The sequence below is a fragment of the Zingiber officinale genome, chromosome 9B, assembly GCF_018446385.1.
Source record: "Zingiber officinale cultivar Zhangliang chromosome 9B, Zo_v1.1, whole genome shotgun sequence".
Lineage (NCBI taxonomy): Eukaryota > Viridiplantae > Streptophyta > Magnoliopsida > Zingiberales > Zingiberaceae > Zingiber > Zingiber officinale.
This window is the reverse complement of record NC_056003.1, coordinates 46,220,540-46,246,417: the sequence shown is the minus strand read 5'-3', so window position 1 is coordinate 46,246,417 and position 25,878 is coordinate 46,220,540. Positions and strand designations below refer to the sequence as shown.

General features: G+C 38.6%; 1 long non-coding RNA gene across 2 annotated transcripts; it reads right to left on the bottom strand.

Annotated features, from left to right (window-relative positions):
• Positions 1–20,987: 20,987 nt before the first annotated feature.
• LOC122024605 lies at positions 20,988–23,023 on the bottom strand. 2 transcript variants are annotated; one of them, XR_006123472.1, is made up of 4 exons: positions 22,440–23,022; positions 21,764–21,977; positions 21,595–21,668; positions 20,988–21,365 (listed from the first exon to the last, which is right to left on the bottom strand). It is a non-coding gene; the product is annotated as an uncharacterized LOC122024605 (long non-coding RNA). The 2 variants fall into 2 exon arrangements; XR_006123471.1 differs by having other exon boundaries at positions 21,764–23,023.
• Between the last annotated feature and the right edge of the window lie 2,855 nt (positions 23,024–25,878).

Sequence of the window (25,878 nt, the reverse complement as noted above, 5' to 3'; positions counted from 1 at the left end):
GTCCTATGTGTTTTTAACCTTGTGTCTAAGTGTGCAGGAGCTTAGGAGCACAGGTAGTCGAGCGAAAGACGTAGCTAGCGAGAAGGATGACACGCGGTGAGTCCGAAGGATGAGGCGTTGTGGAAAAGTACACTGGCGGACGAGAAGGAAGCGTGCGGTGGTTCCGAGAGACGAGAAGCCGGAGCGGAAGACTGTTCGAGGAGCAAGAGACGCAGCTAGCGAGAAGGTCGGCACGGGGTGCGACCGAGGGATGAAGACTGTGGATGAGTACGCTGGCGGACGAGAAGGAAGCATGCGGCGATTCCAAGGGACGAGAAGCCGGAGCGGAAGCCTGCTCGAGAAGACCGAAAGTTGGGTTCGGGTGAACCCTATTCCGGATGACAGAGATCACCCAAGCGAGTGGAAGACTCGGTCTGAGGCAAACGGAGCCGGAGCAGAAGACTCGAGCTGAAAAAGTCGATGGAGTTGACTTTCCTAGCCAGGGCGCCCGGAACCCTTCCGGGCGCTCGGAGTTGACTTTTTGACCAGCTGCGTCAATCACGATTTAAACGTTGGGGATAAAGTTTTATCTCCCAGGATGCCCAGAACCCCTTCGGGGCATCCGGACCAAGGCTATAAATACAGCCTTGGTCCAGAAACTTAAAATCAATCAGAACTCAAGCAATTCTTTCAACACTTGTGTACTTCGTCTGTAGTTTAGCTTCTTTTTATGGGCTTCATCGCTGTAAGAGGCTTCTCCACCTGAAGGAGATAGTAGTGTGACTTCTTCCTTAGATTAACAACCTCCCCAGTTGTAACTAAGTAAATCCCCGTGTCCCTCGTCTTTTCTGATTTACTTTCTGCTATTATTTTTATGCAAGTGTTAGTTTACGAGTTCGAGAAGGGTTGTAATTTTATTTTTGCAGGCTATTCAACCCCCCCTTCTAGCCAACCCAGCGGTCCAACAAGTGGTATCAGAGCCAAGGTGCTTGAGGAGGACTAACTGCCAATCGAAGCAAAGATAATAGTCGGACCAAGTATCTACCCGCTGAAATTCGAAGAGGATTTCGCTACCTGAAAAAAGCGAATGCAGGTATTCTTTACAATAGATTTTGAATTAATTCTAATAATGGAATTTGGTTTTGTAGCTCCAGAGGGCAAAGAAAAATATCAATGGATGAAAAAGGAGCAGGCCGACTACGTGGCGAACGGCAAAGCATAATACCATCTGCTAAGCGTTCTTCCGCCATAAGAAGTCAACCGAATCGGCAACTACAACCCCGCGAAGGAACTTTGGAGAAGTTCCTCGAGCTGCACAAAGGGACGTCTGAAGCCAAGCTCGCTAGACGAGATCTACTTCGCAATCAGCTCACCAGCCTGCGACTTGGGGAAGACGAGACAGTTGTACATCTGCACTCGAGAATTAAAGAAATCATCATCGGACTTTTGAATCTCAGAGAAAAGGTAAGTAACCGAGATTCACTCAGGTACGTGTTAAATTCTTTTCCGAGAAATTCAAAATGGGCGTCACTAGTAGATGCCTTTTACATTTCGAAAGATTTAGAGAAAATTACATTAGAAGAATTCTTTTCGACATTTGAAGTGTATGAGTCAAGATGTGCAGGTACGAAGGGGCCTAAGCACAACGTCACCCTCAAAGCATCGAGAGGTGAACCTGAGTCAGAGTCTTCTCTCGACGATGAGGAAATGGTAATGATGGTAAGACGGTTTAAGAATCTTTGAAAATTTAGGAAATCTAACCATCCGTAAGGGAAAAAGAAAATGACCATCCGCTGCTACTACTGCGACGAAGAAGGGCACGTCAAGGACAACTGCCCCAAGCTAAAGAACAAGGAGAAGGATAAAGGTAAAAAGCCTATCCAAAAGCGCAAGGTCCTAAAGGCGACGTGGAATGATACGTCATCTGAATCGGAAGACGAGGCATTCTCCGAGCTCGCATTAATGGCGAGTCATCAAGATGACGAATGCGAGTCAAGCTCTTCCGAAATGAGGATCGAGAGCATTGATGAAGGGGGAGCCACGTCGGAAGATAGCAGCAGTTTAGGGGGAGACACGGACAACGAGATCGGCAACGTAAGTCAGGTATGATCTCTTCCTCCCGATAAACTCTTTTAATTTGTCAAATTATTAACAAAAGATTGTTGTAAATTAGAAAAGGAAAATAAAAGTTTAAAAGTAATACTAGCTAAATCTTACCCTCTAGAAGATTTAGACAAATCAAAATTAGAAAATGAAAAATTGAAATCAGAAAATGAAAAATCTAAAAATTCAAGTAGATAACTTGAAAAATTGTGCATGCTCATCTAATACAAATTTTAGAAAATACAACAATTTAAATTAGTATTTTCAATATCATAAGGGACAGATTAGAAATATTTCAAAGAAATATGTCCCTAAGAAATTTTTAGTCAATCCAGTAGGTTGGAACTTATATTAGGTTCCAAAATCCTGTCTAACTTGAACTTGAACTAATTAGATTTAGAGCTTTCAGCGAGAAAATTAGACATTTAAATTCCTTTATGAGGCTTTGTGTAAGGAAGTGGTTGTTGCTCCAATAACCAAGAAGGCCTAGGGTCTCGCCATGACCTAGAAGCCAAAATATTGAAATAAAAATGTTTAATTAACTTTTTGATAAAAGCATTAAGGTGGAAATTTAATAATGTTTTAAAAAGTTTTTTAAACATTTTTAAAAGTTTTCAAATTTTTTTTTACTTAGAATTTTTTTTTGTGTGTAAAACTTTTACTTAAAAATTAAAAGTTTTTCTGAAATTAGAAATTTCTGCTTAAAATATTTACTCAGAAAAATTCTTTTCAAAAATATTTTTTTTACAAAATTTCTTAAGTCAGAATTTTTAAAAATTCTTTTACTTAAAGCTTTACTTAGAAATTTTTTTTTACTTAGAGTTTTTCCTTAGAAAATTTTCTTACCTAAAGTTTTACTTAAAAATTGTTTAACTTAGAATAATTTTTGCTGAAAATTATTGCAAATTCTCCATCTTAGAATTGTTTTAACTTAGAATTCTTGTTAAGAAAGTTAGAAAAAAATTTTACCCTTAGATTTTTTTTCGGAAACACATTTTTTTATGTGATCAAAGAGGGAGAAGGAAAAGTATAAGTCTAGGGGGAGGTAGACCAAAATTTAAAATTTTCTAATTTTTACACTTTTTTGAAAAATTAGTTAGTTTATTTTTTTTATGTCTATTTACCATAGCTTAACTTGGGTTACTCACATCATCAAGGGGGAGATTGTTGGAACCCCAAGGTTGTTTTGGTATGATCAGCAAGTCAAGTTAGGTCCTGTGTGTTTTTAACCTTGTGTCTAAGTGTGTAGGAGCTTAGGAGCACAGGTAGTCGAGCGGAAGATGCAACTAGCGAGAAGGACAGCACGCGGTGCGTCCGAGGGATGATGCGCTGCGGAAGAGTGCACCGGTGGACCAGAAGGAAGCGTCCGGTGGTTCCGAGGGACGAGAAGCCGGAGCGGAAGACTGCTCGAGGAGGTGCGACCGAGGGACGAAGACTGTGGATGAGTACGCTGGCAGACGAGAAGGAAGCACGCGACGATTCCGAGGGACGAGAAGCCGGAGCGGAAGCTTGCTCGAGAAGACCGGAAGTTGAGTTCGGGTGAGCCCTATTTCGGATTGCATAGATCACCTAAGCGAGCGGAAGACTCGGTCTGAGGCAAACGGAGCCGGAGTAGGAGACCCGGGCTGAAAAAAATCAACGGGGTTGACTTTCCCAGCCGGGGCGCCCGAAACTGTCCGGGACGCCCGGACCCCTCCGGAGCGCCCGGAGTTGACTTTTTGACCAGATCGCGTCAATCGCGATCTGAACGTTGGGGATAAAGTTTTATCCCCCTGGGCACCCAGAACCCCTTCGGGGCACCCCGACCAAGGCTATAAATACAACCTTGGTTCAGAAGCTTTAAAATCAATCAGAACTCAAGCAATTCTTTCAACACTTGTGTACTTCGTCTATAGTTTAGCTTCTTTTTGTGCGCTTCATTGCTGTAAGAGGCTTCTCCGCCTGAAGGAGATAGTAGTACGACTTCTTCCTTGGATTAACAACCTCCCCGGTTGTAACCAAGTAAATCCTCGTGTCCCTCGTCTTTTCTGATTTACTTTCTGCTATTATTTTTATACAAGTGTTAGTTTAAGAGTTCGAGAAAGGTTGTAGTTTTATTTTTGTAGGCTATTCAACCCTCCCTTTTAACCGGCCCAGCGGTCCAACACTAGCATCTTCTCGGGTCGTATATGGAAACACATGCTCGAAGAACGAGGTATTTCTCTATTCTATTATCGAGTTCTTGTGTATCTTCGATATTTATAATTCTTACACAACAAACTGATAAGCACTGCTGTTCTGTGCATATCCAATAAATATACAATCAACAGTTTTTGGTCCTATCTTAATCCTTTTCGGATCAAGCACCAAAACTTTGGCAAGACACCCCACATTAGTAAATATTTATAAAACGGTTGTCTTCTGTTCCACAATCTTGTAAGGGCTCTTATCTATTTTCTTCTGGGACACCTTATTTAAAAGGTAATTAGTTGTTAACACAGCTTCCCCCCATATGAACTCTGGCAATCTAGAGCTCAATAGAAGAGCATTCATCATCTCCTTTAGAGTTCGATTCTTTCATTCAGCAACTCCATTTTACTGAGGAGTATAAGGAGCTGTTGTTTTATGTCTGTTCCCATGTTCAGCACACAACTCAACAAATGGTGATACATATTCACCTCCTCGATCACTTCGAACCACCTTAATCTTTCTATTAAGCTGGTTTTCAACCTCATTCTTATATAGAGCAAATTTCTCTATAGCTTCATCCTTACTTTTGAGAAGATACACATAACAGTATTTTATGTTATCATCTACAAAAGTGATGAAGTACCTATTCCCACCACGTGTTGGTGTACCTTTGAGGTCGCACACGTCAGTGTGAATTAGCCCTAGTGGTTCGTTGCTTCTTTCAATATGTTGAAAGGATGACCTTGTCATTTTTACTTTAACATAAATCTCACACTTGTATTTTGGGTCAAGGTGGATTATAGGTATGCTTTACATATTTATTAATCTACGCAATACATTATAGTTAACATGTCCTAGTCTACCATACCACAAACACGAAGACTCAAGCATATAAATGGAAGAGCTTTCATTTTTATTTATCTTGGGCCTAATAGTCATTACATTAAGCTAAAATAGCCCATCAGATACATAGCCCCTTCGTATAAATATTTCATTCTTGGACAATAAAACTTTGTCCGACTCAAAAATAATATGAAAGCTATGCTTGCTTAAAAGTGATTTGGACACTAGATTCTTCCGAATCTCCGGAACATACAACACATTGTTCAGAGTAAGGTGCTTGCCCAAGGTCATCTTTAGCACCACCTTTCATTGGCCCATGATATCTGAGGTTGCTGAGTTTTCCATGAACAATTTGTCTCCAGTGACTTCTTCGAAGTTGTGAAGCAACTCCTTGTTGCAGCACACATGTCTAGTGGCTCTAATATCGATCCACCATTGTCACGGGTTTGAACTGACCAGGTTTAGTTTTGAGACTACTACGCAGAGGTTTTCCATGTTCGGTCCTTCGTTCAGGTTGGCATCCTGCTTCTTCTTCGGCTTCCTGCACTCTGAAGATTTGTTGCCTACTTTGTCACTATTGAAGCACTTCCCAGAGAACTTCTTCTTGCTGATGCCTCCTTTGGGTCTCATCTTAGAAGACTTGAGGTTCTTCCATTTCTAGCTTTGACCATGCTCGACCACGTTGGCTTTTCACAGTAGCTTGAGAGAACAGCTTTCTCTATGAATTCTTATTGTCTTCTTCGATGCGAAGTCGAACAATGAGTTCCTCCACATTCATCTCCTTCCTCTTATACTTCAGGTAGTCCTTGAAGTCCTTCTAGCCAGGGGCAGCTTCTCAATAATAGCAGCCACCTGGAAGGTTTCACTCAGAACCATCCCTTTTGAGTGGATCTCGCACAAGATCACCTAAAGCTACTGGACTTGGCTGATCACCATCTTGGAGTCAACCATCTTGTAATCCAGGAATCAGCCCACGATGAACTTCTTAGCCCTTGCATCCTCTGTCTTGTACTTCTTGTCCAGGGACTCCCACAGCTCCTTAGTTGTTCTCTTCATGCTATACACAACATACAGCGAGTCGGCAAGGCAGTTGAGGATGTATTTCGGCAAAGGAACTCAGAATGAGTTCATGCCTTCATTGCACTGATGGTTTGGACATCAACATCCTCAGCACGCTTGAGAGGGTCGTCGGTCAAGAACCGAGCCAGATTGAGCATGGTCAGGTAGAAGAGCATCTTCTGCTGCCACCTCTTGAAGTTTAGTCCACTGAACTTCTCTAGTTTTTCCCCATGACTAATTGGCACAGTTCTAATCGAGGCAGAGGGGGTCTACACGTGTTGAGTCTATTGCACCTCAACATTCTTTTCTATGGTCATCTCAACAGAATCGAGTCTGTTTTAAGATTGTTGGGCAATCTGTTGCCGGAGATATTAGGGAATTAACTGAATTGAAATTACATAAAATCAATTCTAACTTATCTATCGAGATGACCTGAGTTGATAATCTCAGGCTGCCAACGGGGCTGGTTCTGCTAAGCTTCCGATGGTTTGAGTCGCAGAGTATATGCGGTGCGTAGCAAAATTGAGAGTCAATCGCCGAGTCAAAAAGAGAATTCACCGAGTAAGATGTCGAGGCCTGCGCTCACCATAGTTTCCTTGAAACAGATTCGCCCCACCTTCGGCTGTGCTTCAAGGTTCTCTCGGGGCGTTTGTTTCCCAAGATACAACGACAAAACCATGAACGCAACCAAGCACTGGTTGTTCGTGGCGAACTGAGAATGCACTTGAGTGATATCACGAGTAGTTCAGCCAAGCGGATGCACGACTAAGAGAAGAATCGGGGAATGAAGGTGCACTACAAGAAAACAGATATTTTGCGACGATTTTTATCGTCGCTAATAATATTTTTTCATCGTTGGAAAATATTCGAGACGATAAAAATTAGTCGCTAGAGTCGTCACTATAAGCTTGTCGTAAACCTATATTAGCGACGAATTTTCTATTCTCATCGCTAAAATGTTTGCGACGTTAAAATATTTGTCGCTAAAGTAAATTACTTCGTCATAAACTATTTAACAACGATTTAATTGGTATCGTTGCTATAGTTAGTCTTAACGACGATATTATTTATTACATCGCTAACATATTCCCTACGATTTATATATATTCGTTGCTAAAAACTACGTCCCCCAGTTTTGATATTTTTCAGAAAACCAGTTGTTAGCGACGAACTATATAAAAATCGTCGCTAATAGCTAGTTTAGCGACGATTTTAAGTAAAAATCGTCGCTAATATGCCAGTTTAGCGACGAATTTAAGAAAAATTCATCGCTAAACTAGCTATTAGCGGCGATTTTTATATAGTTCGTCGCTAACCACTGGTTTTAAAAAAAATATATTTTCATTTATATCCTCTGTACAGATTTATATACATACCCATCATCGCAACTATAACAAACTATAACAACAAATTCACAAATACTCTAACATTTAACTCATACTTCAACACAAATATAATAACCATATTCACAATCCAAATTCAAATCATATTCACAACCAACAATCCAACCAAGTTCACAACCAAAAATCCAAACAAGTTCAAAACAATTCCAGAACATCATGTTTCTATACAAAAGTCTACAACATCCAAGCCTAAGATGGAGGAGGAAGAGGTGGAGCTGAAGATGAATCCTGGATCAAGGAATCTAATGCTCGAGGTGCCAATCGGTTAAGTATTTGTTCAAACATATTTTGTCTTGATTTAATTGATGCTAACTCATCTTGGGTGTTTGCTAGCTGAATTTTGGTGTTCGCTAACTCATCTTGGGTCGATTCAAGTCTTTCACGCAATGCAGCATTAGTTGATCTGGATGAGGATGTAGCATCTGAAGAAGTAGACCTAACTGGCTTCGGCCCACTTCCAAGTCCTCTGATGTATCCAGACCGAGTACCGAGAACCTAATACAAAATTTTGAAGATAATAAAACATATGATATGATATGATGATATATTGAGCATGTGGATAAGAGTTAAACACGACAGTAAATAACAACCAAATCAGATATTTATGAATGAACTTTATGTGACATAAGTTGTAGATGTTCACTGTAGAAAAAAATAATTATGTTACAATTTTATAATGAAATATAAACAATAAAATTACATAATGTAAAAACTTAATTCCTATATTGGTCAACTTCCTTACAATTGTTGAGAATATACCAATGTGCTTGCTTATACAAAGTCAAAGGCAATTTCAGATTATGTGGATTGCCAAATACTCTTGTTTGTTGTGCAAAAATACTTAAATTGCATGTTACTGGTTGAACATCATGGTTTCGTTCTGGCCTACTAAATCTTGTCTCAATTTGACTCATATATAAGGAATTGAAAGTCAAAACCTCATTTACAATATACCCTTCTGCAATAGATCCTTCAGGCCTTGCTTTATTACTAACATACTTTTTTAGTCTGCCCAAATATCTTTCAAAGGGATACATCCATCGTGAAGAAACAGGTCCAGCTAGCATGGCTTCACGAGGTAAATGAACTGCCAAATGAACCATAATGTCAAAAAATGCTAGAGGAAATATTTGTTCCATCTTACATAATATGAAGATTATTTCCTCCTCCATTTTACATAAGTCCGCTAAGTGTAAAGATCTTGCAGTTATCTTTTTGAAAAAAAACACATAACTCAATTAGTGTGTCGCATATGTCTTTAGGAAAGAATTTTTCGTACGGCCACTGGAAGTATTCTTTGCAACAAGACATGACAATCATGTGATTTTAGCCCATGTAACTTTCCATCATTTGCATTCACATTTCTAGATATATTAGCAGCATATCCATCAGGAAACTTCACGGATTTTAAAAATTGACAAAATTCACGTCTTTCTTCTAATGTCAATGTGTAACTTGCATATGGTTTACTAAATTTGTCTCCAACTTTCTTTAAATGCAATTCACTTCTAATTCCCATATCCTACTTGTCTCCAACTTGCTTTAAATGTATCCTTTGACTTTCCATTTATATTAAATAATGTGCCAACCAAAGCGTCGCAGATGTTTTTTTCGATGTGCATCACATCTAAATTGTGTCTCAACTTTAAATCTGACCAATACTTTAACTGAAAAAATATAGACTTTTTTACCCAATTTGTTCATTCAAAGATCGTTGCCGCTTTTTACTTAATGTAGGATCCTTACTGAATGTCACTTGGGGTAATGCATTTAACTGTGCTAAAATCTCATAACCATTAAGTCTTCGTGGTGGTCCTTCCTGTTCAAACTTTCCATTGAAATTCTTATTTCTACGCCATGGGTGTTGCACATTCAAGAATCGACGGTGGCATGTATAACATATTTTACTCCATAATCTTTGAGATTTAGTTTCATCAAGACATACTGGACATGCTTTATAACCCTTTGTGCTCCATCCAAATACTGTTCCATATGCTGGAAAGTCATGAATGGCCCACATCACATCAGCATGTAATTGAAATACTTGTTCAGTCGATGCATCATATGCTTCCACCTCATCATCCCATAGCTCCTTCAGTTCGTTGATCAAAGGTCGTAAGTACACATATATCTCTTTCCCAGGTGATTTAGGACCAAGAATTAAAAGAGACATTATCAAATATGATGGCTTCATCATTTTCCATGGTGGTAAATTATAATTCACAAGTATAACAGACCATATACTATAAGCATTTGACATGTTTCCAAATGGATTAAAACCAACAATAGTCAACCCTAAGCGAATATTTCATGGATCACTAGCAAATATTTCATGTGAAGTGTCAAATTCTTTCCATGATTTACTATCTGCTGGGTGTCTTAATACACCATCTCTTTCAACCCTCTTTTCTTTATGTCATCTCATATCTTTTGATGTATGTTTGGCAATAAACAACCGCTTAAGTCTAGCCTTCAAAGGAAAATATCGAAGAATTTTCTGAGCATTCTTTTTCTTATTCATCCCATCATACTTGTATCTGGGCTCCTTGCACATTGGACATATATCTTTATTCTCGTGCTCACCCCAAAATAATATACAATCATTCTTACATTCATGTATCTTCTCATATGTCAATCCTAACTCTCTTAACTTTTTTTTTGCTTCATAATGAGAGTTTGGAATCACATTTGGTTTTGGAAATGCCTCTTGCAATAACTGAAGTAGCATATCAAAAGATTTATTGCTCCACCCATTTAACACTTTCACATGCATTAACTGGACCAAAAAACTGAATGCAGAAAAATTAGTACAAGTGTGATACAACTCTTTTTGTGCTTCTTCAAACATTGAGGTATAACTTCCTCTAATATCATCTACATTAATATCATCTAATTGAGGTGCACTGGTATTGATATTTTCTGCATTTCTTAAATCAGTAAACATATCTTCAAAATCATCTTCTTCAAAACCATAATCATCTTCCTCTTCATTGACAATATTTATATTAATAGATGATGTAGTAGCTTCTCCGTGAAAGTTCCAAACTTTATATAAGTTATCAAATCCCCACCTATAAAGATGTCCTCGAACATAATCCAACTCATATTCAAACAAATTGCCACACCTTCTACATGGACAACGAATTTTGGATAAATTCAAACTTATCATATAATTCTCTGCCACATTTAAAAACTAATTTATCCCATTTATATATTCAGGCTAAATCTGATTCTCAATCATTATCTAACTTTTATCCATATTTATAACCTGATTAAATATATAAAAAATTTCATATTTTCAATAAAATAATTCTAAAATTAATTAATAACATCAAAATAGCCCTAAAATTATCATCTAAGCGTTGAGGTTAACAAAGGAAAAAAATAAATTGGACTCAAAGATTTGAATTCCGAAGGCAAAAAGAGTAAAAAGGTATCACCACCTAAGCCAAACTGACATAAGTGAACATGAAGACTTGAAGTCCGAAATGCCATATTAAACAAATAAAAAACTAAAGTATGACCAGAATGCGTCACAAAAGGATAGGCACAAAATATTACAATTCTAAACTAGGTATACCTACTATAATCACCTAGAGACAAGGTTACCAGTGGTTTTATCTGAGACAAAATTTGGTAACATAGAGATTATTTTTGTTTTCTATGTTTCTATATGTTTGTGTGGTGAAAAGATTTATGTTTTGTATGTTATTTGTTCTAAATGATGGTGAAACTATCTTCTTTTATTTTGACTGGATTTGTTGATTTTTGTATGATATTAAGTCTGGAAATGTGTCTAAATTCAATAATTTCAATTTTTGATTTTATGTTGTTATCAACCACTGGTATTGTTTGCTCATGGGTACATTAGCTTTGGATGGTTAGTATGTTCATTTTATGAATATTAGAGATTTTATTTTATAATGAATGCACAGAGCTTATTTGAACAGATTTTTACATGTGACCTATTTTCAGTGACCTATTTTTTGACATGGATTATTAGAGATTTTCAGTGACCTATTTTTTGACATGGATTATTAGAGATTTTCAGTGACCTATTTTTTGACATGGATTATTTACATGTGACATATTTTCAGTGACCTTATTTGAACGGATTAATAGAGCTTTACAGATTTTTACATGTGACCTATTTTCAGTGTTAATCATTGAACGGTGAGTACTATAAACATTTTCAATAAATCAAATCTACAACTAGATTTTGTAGTTTCATATGGTTAAAAGAGAGTGAATATACCTTACTAACAAGTAGCATATTTCCAGATGGGGTAGTCAGTCGGTTGCCAAATCGCCAGAAATAAGAGGGAAGATGAACCTAGATGTGGTGCTTCCGTAAACAATAAACAGACAAGGGGCAGGAGGTACCGTGGATGGTGGCCCGCTGGAAAGTAAAAAAGCGAGGGGAAGGCGCCCGAGTCGCTGGAGGAGAAGTGCGGTGTAGGATGGCGCAGGAGGATTCCGTAAGAGTCGCTGGAGTCACCGGAGAAGAGGTAGGCGTGGAGAAGAAGAGAAGTTGTGACGCAAGGAGAAAGACCACGGCGTGGAGAAGAAGAGAAGTCGGGTCGGGGAAATTAGGGATTTTAGTGAATTTTAGTGGCGAGTTACTCAATTTCGTCGCTAAGGTTATGTTAGCGATGATTTTAGTATATTTCGTTGCTAATATACGAATATTAGTGGTATTTTTTTCCCACCTTTATCATATTAATTAATGACAAACTCCATATTTCGTCGTTAAATAAATAGCGATGATTTATTTTCCACATATTCGTCGCTAACACATATTTTTATCAAAAAAAATATTTTTAAAAAAATATTTGCGACAAATTAATATGTCGTCGCAAATTGCGATGATTTGCTTCAAAATTTAATATTGTTGTTAAAAATTCGTCGCTATTTTACTAATTTTTTGTAGTGGTGGAGGAATTCTCTTGCTTTCGCTTCTCTCTTTGCTCAAGATCTAGCTTCCATATATTGGAGTTCTCACCTTACCTACAATAAATGATCAAATTATGATCATTTAATGCTGGATTTAATGTCATCATTAATGGGTTTAATGTATTCATTAATGTTGAGTGAAATCATTATTAATGGATTTAATGTCACCATTAATACTGAGACATTATGAAATCACCATTAATGAGTTTATTGCGGCCATTAATGTAGACGTTACAGAATCACCAGTAATTTCACATTAATGCTTTCGTTACACTCTTGAGCATGTAACAAAAGGAGATTCAAATGGTAATATGTTGATTTATTCTTTTGGACAAATTTTGCCTCGACTGGTCCGACATTCAACATGCGCAGGTCATGCTCACACACGAGTCAACCTTGGTTCAGTACAATCTGGGTCCTGGATTTGCACCCACCCCTGCGCACTCACGCGTAAGAGAGTCTCTCCCCATGCATATGTTTACAACATCAATGCATGTGTCATAACTTAAACCAACAATAAAGCAAAGAGACTTTTAATGTGGGACTAAACTCATGGACAATAGAGTCTCTTCGTCTCCACCTCTTTATTTCATTCACATTTCCAATGCAAATCAGATTTGATCCCAGATAAACATCTCCTTCTTTATATCACTTCCCTTAAACACAGAAAATTAAATGGTGAGGAGAATGAGAAATCCAAATAATTTGAATCTAAAAAAAAGGGAGTTGGCCAAGCTGCCAGGCTCAGGGGACAATTAGGCTTAGCGGATAGCCAGGCTCAACGGCAGGCCAAGCTTACCGGTCAGCCATCCTTAGTGGTCGACCATCCTAAGTGGTCGACCATCCTCAGCGGCCAGCCAACTTCACTGCCTGGCAACCAGCCGACCTCCTCGTGGCCAGCTAGCCTCCTTGTCATCACTAAGTTAGGAGTATAAGGGAGGGGAAAGGAGAGGGGAACAAGCATACCAGCACATCTCTCCAAGCTCTCATTCATCACCATCGTCATCGCCATCGTTGTTGAAGGGCGCTGGAATTCTGTTCTGTTTCAATTTCCTTGCACAAAAAATTGTACAAGAATAGAACTTTTCCTAACAACCCGCATGTTTGATCAATCATGTGTTTGATCAATCAAGTAAGTTCTTGAATGATCTAAGCACACCTTGATCGAAGTATATGATCGCTGGCCTCTTGTGTTGGTATTCCAAAAATGATACAAAGAAAACTAACTAATTAGCAGCGCAATTAAAGAACTAGTTGTACCTTTTCTTTGTAGCTAAAGACCTCTTGATCTTCTGGCGTATTCCTCACCTCTTCTTGGATGTCATGTGGGCGACGATCTACCAAGACAACACCACCCTCCTTCTCTTCTCGATTTCCAAACCACCGGCTATAAAAGGAGGCTCTAGGATGGGGCACATTCTAATATTCTTCCTTCTCTTCTTCTTCTTCTTCTTCTTCTCCTTTCTCTTCTTCCTCTTCTTCAAGCCGCCGCCCACAAGGAGGAGGAAGGGGGCGCCGACCCTAAGCAAGAAGGGAGGAGATGAGGGGTGCCGACCCTAGGCAAGGGGGAAGGGGCGTCGACCATAAGGAGGGAGGAGATGAGGGGTGCCAGCCCTAGGCAAGGGGGAAGAGGGCGCCAGCCACAAGGAGGAGAAGAGGTGAGGGAAAAATTAGAAAATTAGGTCTTAGGAGCCACCACCTACTCCTTTTATAGACTTGCCGTCGGTTACAAAGAAAGAAAAATAACATAATTCTGTTAAGAAAAAATCTCCTTTTCTATAACCAAGTTAAACCAAGCCAAGTTAAACCAAACCAAGTTAAACCAATCCAAGTTAAACCAAACCAAGTTAAATCAAACCAAGTTAAGTCAAACCAAGTTATGGATGGGTGGATGCGAGGCTTTATATAGAGGCTACAACAAGGACCTAGTGGAGGAATTGGTTTAGACCTCCTGATGTGCTTGGGCTTCCTGTGTTCGGCCCGAACACCCAACCTAAGTCCATCAATAATAACTCATACCACTAAAGGGTTATTATTGAACTACCACACCAATCCCATATTACAATATGGACTCCTTCTTATCATGAGTGCATTAATCTCCCTGTGTTTAAGATATCGTATGTCCATTAATTAAATGAGTTACTGACAACTCAATTAATTAGCATCTGATTCCAAGAGTAGTACCACTCAACTTTATCATCATGCCGGACTAAGTCCACCTGCAGGGTTTACATGATAATCCTTATGAGCTCCTCAAGGGGGCATCATCAACCTAAATAATTAGGACACAGATTCCTTCTATAATCAACAACACACCATATAAATAATACTATCTCCCAACCCATTGGGCCTATTGATTTAACGAATAAATCTCACCCATTGATAAGTTAAAGAAATAAATACTAAGTATACGTTCTTGTTATTATATAGGGATTAAGAGGATGCACATCCATAATAACAGAGGCTCTGTTCTTTTATGCAGTCAGTACAAATCAAACAACTTCAAATGGTCCTGCTCAATATACACATAGTGTACTAGTGTAATTTTATAGTCAAGACAGATTAATACCAAATTACAGTACAACCGTTCCAATGGTTTGCCCCAATCCATCATGGTTGTGAGCCACTATTTATAATTTATAAGGAATCGATAACATGATCTTCTGTGTGATACCACACACCATGTTATCTACAATATAAATTAAATGGACAACTGCATTGACATATATACAAATATAAAATGTAAACATTTGACCAAAATGATTCTCATTTCAAAATATTTCAAAACATATGTTCATACAAAAGCTAGGTTTATAGTATACATCCCAACAGTTGTCGCATCAGGAGGTAAGAGATTGGGGGATCAATCAAGAAGATTTGGGGTCGAACGCTAACTTGTTAAGTTAGGATTTTTGGCGACAAATCTTAATTCATCACCATGTTCGTTTCCAATTTGATGATGAATCTTGGATTCATCATTAAATTTGAGATCTAGGCCAAGTTTTAAATTTGGTGAAGATATTTAAATTTGGCAATGAATCCCAGATTCATCACCAAATTTGAGAACATTGGCAAGTTTTAAATTTGAAAAAGATATTTTAAATTAAACGAACAATTAATAATTCATTGTTAATTTCGTGATAAATATTGTATTCATTGTCAATTTGTCTACAAATTTAAGATTCGTCTGCAAATGTGAGATCTCGGCCAAGTTTTAAATTTAGCGATGAATCAAGGATTCATCGCCATGTTAATATTTGTTTTTGGTACTGAATGGAGAGGAGCAATGATAGATTTTGAAATGCTATACGAGTTAAAACTAATTCGATGTCAAAGAAAATTGTATCTTATGACTCTATGGTTCACTGAACACAATAGAATAAATATTCAAAACTAATAGTTTTAATTGAACAATTTTAACCAAAATAACTACATTCGATAAAGCAAGTCAAGATGCTACCTTTGGATTCTATAGGTTGTAAGGTACATAATCTTTGACACTAGCTTTAGTTCGCAATGTACGAGTTTTGGAGGGTAAACCTGTACTATTATATTAACTTTACTCGCTATCTTGGATGACTTAAAAAAAATTGCAAATTACTTAACTATGTATCCTATTTTTAAAATTATTAAATCATGTACTCAATACCTATTTTGTCCTCTGCTCATTTGTGAATCAATGCTGCAGTATAACAACTGATTAGGACATAATTTTTTTATTTTTAAAATTGATTAAAAAACCTTCCATGATCAAAAATTTACTACTCTCAATAAGATGTATCGAATTGATATGTGAGGGTATGAATATAATCAAGAGAACTAAATGAGTACATATGACTTTGTTTCATATCATTCTGAGCTCTCTAAGTCCATCGACCAGTTCAGCTAAAATCGATTGATGAATTTAGAGAGGTCGGAATAATATGTAACCAAGTCCAATATATTCATCTAATTCTCTTGATTATATTCATATCATCAAATATCAATTTGACACACTATATTAAGAATAATGATTTTTTTTTAACCTGAATCAAATTTTTTTAATCATAAAAAAGAAAATTATTTGATTGCTATAGTGTAGCAATCGATTGAAGTTATTATTCATGATATGTTGAATTGATTGTTACACCAATTAAAAAATCTAATTAGTTTTAAAAATAATTATTCTCAATATGGTATGTCAAATTAAGGTTTCGGGCATAGGTATAATTGTAAAATACCAGAAAATGGCAGATAATAATAAAGAAATTTTTTGAAATTTTTAGAAATTTTCTGAAAATTTTTCAGAACTCGAATGGACGAGTTTACGGGGATAAACACTGGCTACTACGTTTTAACGACGAAATGTTTATTTTATTTAAATCATTTCCTTTTTCTTTTTCTTTTCTTTTATTTTCTTCTTCTCCTCTCCCTCGTCGTTTCCTTCTCCCCCCTCACGCGTGCCCTAGCAGTTCCTCTCTGAGCCATCCCCGACGCCAAGCCTGCCTTAACTGCTCCACCAACCGACACCGCTTCTCTTCTCCTCTGCGCGCCGACACCGATCCAGCGCCCCCGCCTGTCGAGCCACCTTCCCAATCCCTTCTTCCTTTGTGCTGCAGTCGACGCCGGTTCACAGCCTAAGCGCCGGCGACGCTCGAGCCACCGTTGGTTAAGCCTTCGCCCTCTTCTGATTTGTTGCGCGCCGACGCCACTGTGCGCCGCTCCCCGACACCGACATCTTCTCCTCGCCGACACCCAAACACCGCCGACATCTACTATGGGCCGACGCCGGAGTAGGGGCGTTGCTGTCCTTGCTGTGCCCTAGCGCAGTGGCTGACCCTCCTCTTCTCTGGATTTTTCTCGACTTGTGCCCTAGCACAGTCGCTGATTTCATGTCTCTCCCTCCGGTGGACAGCGATTGGAAGGTAGGTGCGCTACCTTTGTTGATCCGGTGATTTATTGGTTTACCTTGTGGTGATCTTCTTTCGGTTTTGGACTAGGAGGGAGGTGTCGGATACAATTGCTTGTTGTATTCCCTGTTCAGATCTTGGTCATCTTCTTGCGGCTGATAGGGTGGATTCCGATAGGGAGGTGTTGTTTGGTGGCTTTATAGGTTTCGGCAGCAACTATCCCGGTTGAGGTAAGATTAGGATGTTAGTGAGGTTGTTGCTTGATATTGTGTTGTCCACTTTTTGATCCCATCTTGAGCCGAATAGTATACTGGAATTCAACAGGTTACTGTTCTGTGGAGGTGTTCTTGAGCTATCGGGCAGAGCCTAGGAGGTTTGTACTTGATCAATAACCTTCCGGCTTGATTCCAATCTAGATCCGATCCAGTGAGGTGAATCTAGTGAGGATCTGTGAAGGTGATCTTGGTTCCAATAGCAACACATGTTTTGATCCAGCATCAACAGTAGCTGAGAATAAGGTAAGAAGTAAGGTAATTGATTTGTATTGTTGATGAATTAGGTATGTGTTGAATTTGAGATAATAAGGATTACTATATGGTTAGATTTATTAGGGTTTTACCCTAATATAGCCTTAAGGATTTTATTTGGCTATGCATTTGAGTTGTAGCTAAATAAAAATGTATGTATATAGGTGACACAGGACCTTGACACGAGACGGGCGTCTCGACATCGAATTGATTCGATTCGATCTATATTGGAGGCAGGTACCTCTTGACTTATCTTTTATGATATTGTCAATTGGATATGCATAGTATTTTATAGCTACAAGCAATGATCATGTTTGCCTTTAGTATGTCACGGTTTGATACCCATAGCATATTCTGTTTTGTCGCTTGTTATGTATCCATGTTTATACCTCGTGATTATTGTCATGAGTACCTTAGTTCCTAGAGTAAGTGACATACCATGCTTTACTGAGTTTAGGACTAAATTCTGAATTTTTATTATCTGGCATGTGTACCTATATTTTTTTATATCATATCTGATCTGTGTACCTAGACCCTTTTGCTTTGATCCATGTATATTGTTGGTACATATTTTATGGAGGTGGATATGTTCAGGACCTAGGTTGTTATACCATAGAGGATCTGTATACCCTAGATCTATGGATTTGACTTACTAGTACTAGGATACACATTTTTATATACATATGGATTTGGTTAAGGATATTGTCATGCTTAGTGTCATGCACCATTCGCATGATTGCATGCTGCGTGATAGGCTGCTCCATTATTGTAGAGCATATCGCCAGTTTCATCACTGTTCGGTGCTCCGTTGGTCCGCTCATGGGTAGCGTGACGCAGCGTGGTAGCACGTCAGTTTTGCTCTGTTCGGTGCTCCGTTGGTCCGCTCATGGGTAGTGTGACGTAGCGTGGTAGCACGTCAGGGATCCCTCCCCGTCATGGTGTACCGGGAGATGAGAGCATTACGCTCCCCCATTTATGATTTGGGGTAGGAGTATGTGTGTACTCCGACAGCATCTTGTCCACTCGGTCACTCATCAGGAGTAGTGACGTAAGAGTGCACGGTTGTCACAGCCCTACCCACTCAGTCTCACAATTGTGTGTGAGATGGCTGACTAGCGTCAGGGGTGACCATGTCATTGGCATCATACGCATGGATGCATTTATTGCTTGTGCTTGCTGCATTTGGTTGGATGCATATGTTTGACATGCATACAGGATATATGACACTCTCGGTTTGACGACCCTTTTGTCTGGATAGGAGTTCCTGGTGAGTACAGCTTCCTCAGTTACCTTTCAGTTTTACATTTTTCCTATATATAATTAGGAAGCTATATTCCATGTTTATTGATGTTAGATATATCTTACTAGGCATGCCCATTAGTATTCGCTGAGTTGTTGAACTCACCCCCGTTGACACTATATTTTTCAGGTACCAGATTGTTATGGTCGCTTGGGAGTATCCTGGCTGCCGGTTCCCACGTCACATCAGAAGACTATAATTTCCGTTAAGTTGTATTTGTTTTATGTATCAGTGTGTTTAGCTCTGTACTCCGGTTTTGTTTCTGGAGTGTTGATGTTGTTATGTGGTATTTTGTATTGGTTGTTGGTTGTGTAAGCCTAGCCGGCTAGCAGTTTTGTGTTTTGGTTTGTATTTGATTTCTGTCATTTTTCGTTGTGTTTTGGTTTTGGTACAGCCGAGTGGGCTGCTTTACACCCCCTTTCTTTAGGAAGGGTTTCCTTAAAGTCTCCATCTTCGCCGATCCACACCATCCGTCCACTTCTAGAGTAAGGGAACACCTCCAAAGACACTGAGCTTCAAGGATAAGCATTCTCTTCTTTTTATTTCCATATATTGAGTCATAATTTGCTACTTTCTTTGTCCTTTGGTTATATTCTCTTGTAATAGAGTAAATTGTCCAATTCTTAAGATATAGGGAGTAATTATGAAATGTTGTTAATGTATGAACTATGTATATGTCATTTTCTTTATCAATGAAGTGTTTATTCTATGTTTTATATGTATTGTGCCTTGTACATGTTTGATGAAATGTGCGTATGGTGTATGCATGTGGATTGTGGTGGATTAGTCACCTTGTAGAGGAGAAACACTAGAATGTATGACCGTAGAGCTCTGTGATAGGGGGTAACCCTTTGAGTTGACTTTTTAGAACTATCCTTTAGTAAGAAGATTGATTCATTACAAAGGAGTATCTAAGTAGAGTTTAGATGATTTTTCCAAATTAATGTTAGGAAGCAACTTGTGTAATCTGGAACTGTATAACTGAGGAGCCTTATAACAGAAGGTAACTCTTTAATCGAACTTTCTACATTAACTCTTCTACTTAGTTGCATTAATCTATCGTTAAGAAGTAAATTGGATAACTCTAGAATTGTATTCCCAGGGGGTCTTAGGGTAACCATTTAATCAGACTTTCTAGAATTGTTTCTTTATTTAATGACATTAGAACTTGGATAAACTCCTTGATGCAATTTTCATGGAGTTGTGCCGAATCTTAGTTAGAAATCCTACAAAATATAGATATGGAGGTAAGGAGATGAACAATATATAAGGATATTAATTAACATCATAGTGAAACTGAAATCTTAAAATCATTCTCTAACCAACTCTTCTCCCTTACTCATTGCTCTTTTTCTCTCTCTCTCTCTCACTCTCATTCTCTCTGAGGCACCTGTAGTTTGATCTCTAATTATGACATATTTAAAGGAATTTTTCTTCAAATGGGGCGTGCAACCAAAGGATGTTGGGCTTCTGGGCTGCCCGGCATGAGCACTTCCCTATTTACCCTGGTAGCCGATGGAAAATTTTCATGAGGTCGGGCCGATCACCCCATGGCTAGTCAATGAGTCTAACAGGATTTATTATTATTATTTTTTTCATTCTCTCCCTCTTTTTATCTTGCATTCGTGACCAACTCAACCCTCGAACGTCTAGATAATTCATCGTGTAAAATCAACTAGTACTTAATCAACCGCTCCTATGGGATCGATACTTACGAATTATACCCATCAATTTGCAGTTCAAAAATAAGAAGACTCAAGAAAATAAGAAAAAGTCTACAACAACCACACGGCTAGAAGTTGCAGTGTGTTACAGTGATCCTCCGCGGTGTTTCTCATGGAAGACGCCTTTTCGAACGAAGGAATTCTTGGGCTTCGGTATCTCATGGATGCTCATCGCCTGAATCATTTGTTGCTTTTTGGCTACCAACCAATTTAATCAACAAAAAACATTTGACATCAAAGCAAAACAAGGAGAAGAAATGAGGAAGAAAAGTAGCACCATTCTGTGCTACAAGTAGCCGTCCGTGATTTATCTCCTCCGTGTTGACCTTAGGACGGATTGGCGGGGGCGCTGGGTGCGAGCGTATTCGCTTTTTTTTGCCACAATTGTTTGAGCTCAACAGCTTCAACTCTGGAATCTGCAATCGATAAATAACAAAAGTTTACCAACCAATTCCAACAAAATAAGTAGAGAAACTCAGACGAATAGGGATTGGTGAGAAGAAACAGGATGCTTAATACTTGGTTGCCATTTTGAAAGTTCCTTCCATGTAATTAGATACATGAGAGAATCATGTGAACAAAGAGAATTTTTTTCACTTTATTTCCCATTATTCTTGATTGATTTGAATAGGACTAAAAGTTTACAGATGATTGATGGCGAAGGAGTGTTCTTTGAGGAATTGGATTTTGCCCACCCGTCCACAAGATCTTTCCACTTCCTGTAATTTAAAATCAAAGATGAGAATCCAATGCTTCTATTTTAATTAAAAAAAAACTATTTCTTATCTGTTATTAATGTTGATTACAACATCACCTAACAAGTTGCTTCACCAGTTGTCGGACTTTATTGGACGGATGCTTCTAGTGATTATTCACATGCCTTCCGATGGTGTGGAATTGTCTTGGGAGAATGAAGTAAACTTCATCAAAAAGAAATATTTTTGGGACAAATGCGCCACTTTGAGAGTTTTGAATGTGATATCCATGTCATCTAGATTCTGCAGCAAGCTAACCAAAGATTCCTCCAGCTATTTCGACAACCAAACAGTTAGTCCCAGGAAAATTTAGAAAGAACCGATTCATAGATTGAAATTCCAAAGTCAGGAATGGAGGCTTGATAACGAGATAAAATTCGCACTGACTTTCTCGTATAGAGATAAAATTCAATTCATTGTCACAGTATCAGAGATAAAATTCGATCTGTTTTGAATGGAACCTTGATAACGAGTTTCTACGAGAGAGTAGCTTGCTTCCATGTTCTTTGAAAAAAAAGAATCTTACTGACTTTCTCCTAGCTTCCATCAACTTAAACTATAACCATTGGATAAAACATTTTGTCAAACGACTTGAAAGCATGATTCAAATTGAACCAAGTGCACACAACTAAAGCAGGGGAGATTAAGCCAATACAATTCAACAAGCAATTGGAATATCCAATGCAGAGGAAACTTAACACCCAATTTGAACAACCAACATAAGATAAGAACTACCAAAACTTTGGAAGAACAGAATCCGCCCCGATCAGGATTGATCAACTTGTGGAGAAGGTTTGCTATCCGGAAAAGTCGGAGATGACGATGAAGAGACTCCCAATCTGGAGTATACGGCAAGATTGTGGTGGTAGAACTCTCCTCTTCGAATTTGAAGAGGAAAGGTGGAGAAGGCTGAAGTGGATGATCGACTATGAGCTTCCAAGGGAGATGGGAGAAACCTCAGATCCGAGATCCTTCGCCTCCTCTCCCAATTGGCAGAGGTGGCTGTGGTGTCGAGAAATCGGCCTCCTCCTCTCCCAATCGAGAGAGGAAGGAGATGAAGTGGGTGTTTGGCTGGTACTTCTCCCAATCGGGAGAAGAACAAGGTGACTACTCCGGCAATGAGTGGAATGGCGTCTTGGATCCAGATGACTCACATCCTCACCCCTCTTGTGCGTTGATCGGAGAAAAAGAGGAGAAGGGTTCCTCTCCCAACGAAGAGAGGAATAGAGGATGGTAGAGCTTGACTTTGGTCGAAGGCTGTTGCGAGGATGAGGTGGCCACCGACCATTTGTGGTGAGACGAAGAGGAAGAAGGGGACACGTTAGAAATCACCATGTTTGAATTCGACGGTTCAACGGTCTTGATAGTTTGATCCTTAATTTTAACTATCAAGATGATTGAGCAATGATATGCTCAAGGAAAAAGTTTAAGGAAAAGCTCAAGGATAGACACATAAAGTCATGGCCCATCATTTCACTTTTTGTGGGCCCCATCACTTTATGTGTCTATCCTTGAGTTTTTCCTTGAGTATATCATTTTTCAAGATGATTATAGTTTATGATTTACCACGATTCAAAATTATTGTTTTAAAATTTTAAAAATTAAAAATTAAAAATTTATTGAAAAAGGATTTATACGTATTTAAGTTGTCTACATATCCTCTTCTAGTATAGGAGAATAAATGCTCATATAGTTCTTTTACATGTTTATCCTTTTACATTTTTACCCTTTTATATTAAGAAGTGACATTGTAACTCACTTCCATCTCCCGTTCCCATTATATTCGTTCCTTCGGTATCAAAATCTTCGACTTCGTTATCAGAAAGTTATATTCCTTGGATTTTTTTTTCTTGGCTTTGCTTCAATCGTTGAGTAATGCTTGAGCTTCCAATGAGTTAGGAGATAAACTCGATTGTCGTTCATCTAATATTTGTTATCGGCACTGAATGTCAGCTCCACAACAATAGTTAACACTGAGTAAATTAAAATTTCTTTGGCAATCACGGAGAGGATGGGAAAGTTTTGAGTCTTCTGTGACTACCACTTTAGGATATCAAAATTTTCACTATCTACATCACTAAAATCAAAAGAAGTCGTAAAATAATTTTTAAGTTTCTATGTGGAACTTGAGGATCCTCATGGATATTTGTCCATTCTTTTAATAAAAGTTATGTTTTGTAAATTTTAAATTACTATTAGTAGTTTGTTGTATTTCAGAAATATTAAATTGTATTCCATATTTTACATAATATTGATTTTAAATATTATATAAATAAATTATAATATTATATATAATATTAATTGCATCAGGAGATGAAAATTTTTTAATTGGAATTAAAGCATCATAATATAAAGTAAAAAATTCTTGTAAAACTTCTAATTTAAATCTAGGATTTAAAGCAAATGTAATTAAATAAATTTTAAGAATAACATAACAATATTTTTCTCATTTAATTTTAATAGCTAATAAACAAGAAGATAAAAATTCATTATTAATATGTTCATTTAAAACTAATACTATACTAGAATAATTTTTAAAATTAAATGAGCAATGGGATAATAAATACCGGAAAGTATTCGGCTGCATCGTTAAATAATTTTAAAATTTCACAAATATTACTATAAATATTTCATTGTTGTGAAAATAAATATATATTAGTATTAGTATTTTGTGTAAAAAAATAAATATAATAATTCTTTGTGAGGGCAATCGACCTAGGTTTGATCGAGTATGATCATAGTTTTGATGTGAATGTCAAAGAGTTTAAGTTAGGCTTTCATATTATTTTAATATGTGTTTGAGTCATGTAGGACTTGGTGAAACACATGAGGAACTTGGTGCGAGCAAGTTTGGGAAAATCATCCTATGGCTTGGGTCCTTGAGATCGGTGAAGGATGGTGCATTCAAGGAACCATCGGACAAGGAGCAAAGGAGTGGGCCAAAGGAAGCGGACTTCAAGGCAAAGTGAAGAATGACACGAAAAAGAGTCGCAGGCTCAAGTGCAACTAAGGGGCGAAGACCAAGGAAGAGGGCTTCGAGGGCGACTCTAGAGAGGATGAGTGTGAGTGAATGCAAGGGAGCAATCGACTGGTATTGAGGCCAGTCGACTGTTCCAAATTCACGAGAGCACAGAATGATTCTGTGCCCGATGGTTGTGAAGATCAGTCGACTGGTAGAAAGTCATTGGCAGTCGTTGGTAGAATTCTGTAGAGTGCCGTTGGCTGTGTCTAACGGCTGCACCAGTCGACTAATGCATGGACCAGTCGATTGGTGCAAGAAATGAGTTGATTCGGGATCAACTCTTTCCTCTCTATTTAAACAAGCTTTAAGGGATGAAGTGTTGGCACTTGGAATTCCGTTCTGTGTAAAATCCCTGTACAAAAATTTGTACAAGCACAGAATTTTTCCTAGCAACCTACATGCTCGATCAGACATGTGTTTGATCAATCAAGCAAGTCCTTGATTGACTAAAATTGTAAAATACCGGAAATAGGCGAATATTAATAAGGGAATTTTCCGAAATTTTTAGAAATTTTTCGGGAATTTTTCGGAGCTCGTATGGACGAGTTAACGGGGATGAAAACGGGGTCCGGAAGCGATTTCTCGAGTTTTAACCTCCTTTCTTTTCTTTTTTCTTCTTTCTCTCGTTCTTAAGCCGTGACCCGACTTCTTCCTCTTCGCGCGCCCGACGCCTCCGAGCCCTAACCGCTCGAGGCGATTCTTCATCCCCTCTCCTCTCTCGAGCCGATCTTCATTTCTTCCCTCTTCTCATCTTTCTCTCCTTCTCTGCCGAGCCGGTCGAGCCACCACCCGATTCTCCTCCTCTTTCGAGCGCCGGCAGCCGACCTTCCCCACTGCTCTCGGCCGACACCGTCCTCCCTTGCCCTATTGCGTTTTCAGGTCGCCACAGCTGATGCCGACGGACCAGAGCAACACTGTGCCCTAGATTTGCAGCGCCGCTGACCCACTCTGCCCTAGTTATCTCCGACACTGCCCTCTTGCAGTGTGCTTCGCTCGCCATCGCCCTTATGATCTAGTGATGGTCGGCTAGCCGTCGAGTGCCAGTAGCCACCTTGTTATCAGCTTGAGTGTCTGGCACTAGGGTTTCCAGCAGCAGCCTTGTCCGGTCCTTGGTCGTTGCAGGCAGTAAAGGAAGAGGTAAAGTGCTCAGGT